Source organism: Triticum aestivum, chromosome 6B, assembly GCF_018294505.1.
Source record: "Triticum aestivum cultivar Chinese Spring chromosome 6B, IWGSC CS RefSeq v2.1, whole genome shotgun sequence".
Taxonomy (NCBI): Eukaryota; Viridiplantae; Streptophyta; class Magnoliopsida; order Poales; family Poaceae; genus Triticum; species Triticum aestivum.
The window spans coordinates 703,779,166-703,785,165 of record NC_057810.1 but is presented as its reverse complement, the minus strand read 5'-3'; the positions used below and the strand labels follow the sequence as shown (position 1 = coordinate 703,785,165).

General features: G+C 44.2%; 1 non-coding gene across 1 annotated transcript; it reads right to left on the bottom strand.

Annotated features, from left to right (window-relative positions):
* Positions 1-1,496: 1,496 nt before the first annotated feature.
* TRNAW-CCA (transfer RNA tryptophan (anticodon CCA)) lies at positions 1,497-1,568 on the bottom strand. Its single transcript has one exon. It is a non-coding gene; the product is annotated as a tRNA-Trp (tRNA).
* Positions 1,569-6,000: the final 4,432 nt, after the last annotated feature.

The following is a 6,000-nucleotide window of genomic DNA, read 5'->3' as shown; positions in this document are numbered from 1 at the left end:
TTGTCTCGAAAATGGATGTATCTAGAACTAAAATACGTCTAGGTGCATCCATTTCTACGACAAGTAATTCCGAACGGAGGGAGTACCACCTGGAGGAAGCAAGGATTTACAACAAGCAGATTCTAAACGTGGCCACTGATTACAGCACCAACGACACCGGCAAAGAGATGAAAGCCAAGTTTTCCTTCGTCAAGAAAATTGAAGTGGCCAGCAAGTGGGAAACCAGCGCTTCATCCAAGCAAGGAACCGGCCGGTGCCAAGATAAGCTTCGGCACCGGCGGGGAGAAACCGCCGATAATCGTAGGCGGAGAAGTCACATTCTCCTATGAGTCCTCTTCGTCGCATGCCAAGGGAACATCTGAAACCAACACCGGAGGAGACAACGGTCACGCAGGAGTATGATATCCCTCCCAAGACTGCAATCGCAGCAAAGCTGGTCGGAATGCGAGCTTTCTGTGATGTGCCTATTCATACAAGAAGAGGGTACGCCTGACCACCGGAAAAGAAGTTACCAGCACCCACCATGATGGCATCTATACCGTGGCCAACAACTACAACTTCGGAATCGTTTTCACCGATAACAAAGAAGAGGTCGATCGAGAGGTTAGAGGCTCGGTACTTTTCAACCGGGCCTTAGTTATGCTTTCTACTCAGTTGGGTTTCCTTTCTTTCACGTATGTTGTCTGAATAATCCTGATGTTTAGCGTCAGGCTAGCTGCACGTACGTAGTGGTGGAGTACTCCGTAGCAGCGTGCATGTCATGTTTGCTTGTTCTATCTATCGGGTCTACCACGTCACCATGTTAGACGTGATCCGCGGGTCGCACATGTAGTGTAATGTAATGTAATGTAAGCCTGAGACGTGCGGGTTCACGTCGAGGCGTTGTCTTTCCATTGTGCTGTGTCGGTTACCCAGCCTCCAGCTTCGGGTCGTGGGATGGCGCGATCAGATCGAGCTGTGAGCGTTGAGGGTTCTTATGTGCTATTGTAATGGTGAGCTTTGCTCCCGAGAATAAAAGTAAAGATACAAGAGAAGCCGCAGCAAGTGCGCGGCACAAAAACTTGTGTTCGTGTGCGTGTTTGTGTGTTGTGCAGACCAGTGTGTTCACGACTCGTGAGGATGGCAGGATCTACGATTTCAGTTCCACCTCGGTGAAGCAAAGGAGGAGATCATGAATCACTAGCTCAGCGATCGATGAACAGCTGACAACAAAAAAGAACTCAGTGATGAAAGCCAGATGTTCATTCGTCAGGAGAACGCATGCGGACAGTCATCCATGGTCTTGTGGTTGAAAACGGGCTCAGAGTGTGATCACAGATAATTATTCAACTCACAACAGATGGCATGGAGACGTTGACAGTGAATCTAGATCTTGCTCACGAATTGTTTGAAATCATAGGAAAAAATTAAAGAATCTAGATCTTGCTCACGAATGGTTTGAAGTCATAGGGAAAAAATAGAAAAAGAAAAGAGACCGGATTAGGGATCGGGGGAATTGAACCCGACGTGAATCGAACACGCAACCTTCTGATCTGGAGTCAGACGCGCTACCATTGCGCCACGGATCCGGGTGTGATATCGCTCGCTAATCAAGCTACAAGACTGAGAGCACGGGCACGGGTACTGCACGAGCAATAATTTTCTCTTCTCCTTTGCTAGTTGTAGCTGAAGATCAATTATTTTGGCCCACTGTCTTCATGGTCATCTGACTTGCAGAAGTTCCGCAGCAGTATCTTCCGATCCATGGAAACTCTACATGAATTAGCACGATTGCTTGCACTATCTATGATCTCTTTCATATATCACATGTAACATCTCTTGAAGCCAGTGAACATTGTCATAGTTTCCAGTCATTCTTGTGCAAGTAAACCTTGATCCTACCGTTTTCGCCTTTTCGGCGAGAAATATTCCTGAGATTTCCACCCAGCCATCTACATCTACAATGGTTCAAATTCAATCAACAAATCATATGGATGAGATGATGTGTTCCCCCTAGGATATCAATCACTTGGTACTTGGTACAAGCAGTAACTCAACACATTCTACAGTCAAGCAGGGGAGAGCAGAGCGGCTGCCCCTATAATGAAGCTTAACTTTGGCTCGCTTGACGCGGCTGTTTCAGAATTGCTTTCGGAACCTGTTTTTTTTTTTTGTTGGCTTGCAGAGTTTGAATTCTGCGGAGGTGCCAAATGCTTCCAGATTAGAACTTGCTTAGTAGTGAATTGGGAACAAGAAGAAAAAGAAAAGGCTGGTGCTTCCCTTGTTGAGTCTGTACTTCAACTAGGAGGTTGTTGATATCACTCTAGATTCTCGAAAGGCTACTCTTGTGGTGGATGGCGGCACTAGAAGTTGATGCTTTTTATGAACGGGCTTCCAGATTAAGCATCAGGAATTATTGGATTAACTTTTAATTCAGGACAAAACGATGGCCTGCTTATTCAGTCGTTGGAGCAACTTCTCGACAAGCAATTATAAATGAGATTGGTATGGTCCTGTATGGATTATAAGAGAGGTTTGGACTTTGGAGAGCCCTATTTCTGTGCTTTGGCGGCAAACAATTGAGACTCTCGTCTATTTTCCCTGGAGATTTTAATGATGCCCGAGTATTTACGTAAGTATTGCGGTGGGGGATGGCAATACGGGACCTTTTTCTGCTTTTGTTTTGGCTGGAAAAGAGATACGGGAGGAGGGGAAAATAGGTAGCCGTCGGATGAAGAATGGGCGAAGGGGAGCACGCAAGCTGCGTGTGCTCCCATACGTGCTCCTCTTTCATCCAGTCTTCATCCGATGGCTACATCCCTTTACATGAGTTTTGCAAGTTGTAGTTTATATTTCGTTTCGATGTGCTACCCTTACAAGGTACGTTGGGGATGGCACCGGCAGGCTACATCCGCGGCGATTCCTATGGACCTCACTGATCAATAAAACAACGTACTTACCCCCACAAAAACAACACAACATGCACTCTTATTTTTCACCCTTTTTCTTTTTTTAACACTATTTTTTTCTCACAATCCGCAGCGATTCATGAAAATTATTGTATTCATTGGTAAATTATGATAACTATTTTATATTGCTTCATACAATTGTTCATTCAGTTTTTTAAAAAAGTGTTCATGTACTTCAAATAAATGTTCTTGAATTTTCTTAAACTATTTCATGCATTCAAAAAAAAGTTCATGACATTTGCAAAACATTAGTTTATTTTAATAAATCATGATATTTTAAAACAATTGTACCATTTAAAAATATTAATATGTTTAAAAATGATTCATGACATTTTTGCGCTTTTAAAAAAAGCATACCATATAAATAATGTTTGTACCATTTTAAGAAAGTTGTTGATGACACTTAAAAATGTTCATGAAAACTAAAAAAATCAGGGAATATAAAAAGTACCCGTACACTGAAATCGGACTTATAAATTCATGGATAAAAAATGAACTGGAAAAGAAAGAAAGAGTGAAAAAAGGACAACAAAAAATAAACTGGCAAAATATTGAAACAAATAAAGAGAAGAAAAAACTATAAAAAGGACACAAGAAAAAACATGAAACAAGAAGCCGAAACAAAACTAAAAACCCAATAAGAGAACAAGAAATATCAAAAGACAAAAAGGACGGAAGGTTCCTAAAACCAGTCCGTTGGTGTTGGAAACGCCTGACGGGTTGTATATATTAGCAGTATCTTTTATTAATTTAATCCATACAAAAACCATGATAACATCACTACTCCTCGTAGCACGTTCGTTAATGATTCACATCCATAGGTCCAAGTTCATCTCCGCTCATTCACGAAATGACGATTCTCGACCATGGAATTTCCTCATAGGCTCGCCTCGCCCATGAGCGTGGTCGTGGCATGCTGCGAAGCGCACAGGGTGCTCGCCTCTAGTGATTGTTAAATGGGTTGGGCTCAAGTTCCCACTCGCCTAGCGCTCGTCTCTAGACGAACCAGCATACATCACAGCGCACGCACATAGTTTTTTTTTCCCTTTTTTTTATTTTTTTTATTTTTCCACCTCTAGTTTTTATTACTAGTAAGTTACACGTGCCTTGCATGCGGGAGTGAAGTGTGACCCAATATCGACACACAACATTATAATAGACAAACATATATATTTGAAGTAGGTTTAAGTTGCATCACCCATCCCATTCAAAATCAAATTATAAGTACATAATATTTGATGAATGTGGTATATACTACATAAAACTCACATGAAACATATAAGAACAGTTGGGTACTCCATTTGCAAAGAAAATTGGACTTTGGGAATATGTTGCATTATCTTTGAACATAAAAAGTAAAGTAAAAAATCAATGTCAAGTCTTTTGGAAGAAGAAAAACTTGGGAAAATTGAAGTATGGAAGAGTCTAGAACAACTGAGCAATGTATGTGTTATGTGCATATTGTACAAGGTCAAAAATAGAATAATCATGAATGTCCATTCTTTTAATAGAGGAAAACATGAAGAATTGAAGTCTGGAAGAATCTAGAACAAAGAAGAAGAGAGAATTCCTTGTTTAACACTGTCTTAAAATTTATTGCCTTATTTAACACTGAGAAACTTTTCATTCCTTATTTAACTCTGAGTCTAAAATTTATGCCCTTTATAATACTTTTGTCCATTTTAAATCTTAATGATGTTAAATCATACATGAAAAAACCTATTTGCCCCTCATGTGATATGTGACCAAAATTTTACGTGTATGTGTGTATCCAGCCAACTCGTTTTGCTATGCGTGTGAGCCAATTTCTATGGAAAATCGCTCGAGTGCTTCTGGTAGCTCTTTTGTACGTGCCACCACGGGGACGTCTCCTTAGTTTCTGTTGATGCGAGCTGCCCACCCGTAGGTTAGGTGTATTTGTACATACTTCCTCCGTTTTAAAATAGATGAATCAACTTTGTACTAACAAAGTTGAGTCATCGCCCACAACGTGGTTTGTATTGACAACCATCTTAGTGCGCCCTATCCCCTCGCTACAGTACTGTGAGGCGATTTTGGGGCCGAATCTTCGATCCCCGCCGGCGCTCGTGCTTGGGCGGCAGATGGATCTGATGGCTCTCCTCGGGTCGCTGTGCGCCGGCGATTAGCGCCCCCTGGAGGTGATCTCCGTCTGGGATTGCACATGGTCTGCAATCTCCTTCTTTGCTCCCTCACCTCCGTCTGTTATTTCTTTAGTTGTTCGGTGCGGCGGTTAGATTTCTAGCTGGTCGTGGTTCGGGGTGATTTTGGGGCAATCCTTGCATTGCTGCCCACCCTTGGCCATTGCTGACTGGGATCTGCCGGCGTGCTCATGGCGGGGGCTACAGAGGAGAAGGGGAAGAGTGGTGAGGCGGCCGCCCGATTGACCCCGTGTAGCGGCGGTGCCCCGTCGGGGCCGCTGCTTTCCAGCTTGGGGAAGGCGGCGGCGCTCTCTAAACCGGTGCGGGAGACGGGTGGTTCCGGCTCCAGTGCACCTGTAGAAGATCTGCTGGAGCGCTTGCGGCTGACAACAGTCGAGGCACAACCTGTGATGCTGGACAATGAAGACGACGCCGATCTGGTTGACTCCGGTTGTGCGCTGGTGGGGAAGGTACTTTCTCCTGGTGTTCTTCACATTCAGACGATCGCGTCGGCGATGAGGCCGGCTTGGGGCAATCCGAAAGGGCTGCTGTTCCACCCCGCAGGGGACAATCTGTTCGTTGCAGAATTCGGTACAAGAGAGGACCGTGTGCGTGTGATGGAAAACTCACCATGGGTGGTCGGCAAGCACGCCGTCCTGCTCAAGAATTACAATGCGGACGTGCAGCCGATGCAGGTTAATTTTGACCGGCTGGCCATTTGGGCCAGGATTATGGCACTCCCACCAAGACTGATGAACTCAAAGTTGGGCATGGAGTTTGCCAAGCCAATCGGAACTATCCTCCGGGTCGAGGCAGACTCAGGTGGGCGCTGCTGGGGTGCTTTTATGCGGGTCAGAGCCGAAGTGGTCGTGCAGGAACCTTTGGTGCGCTAT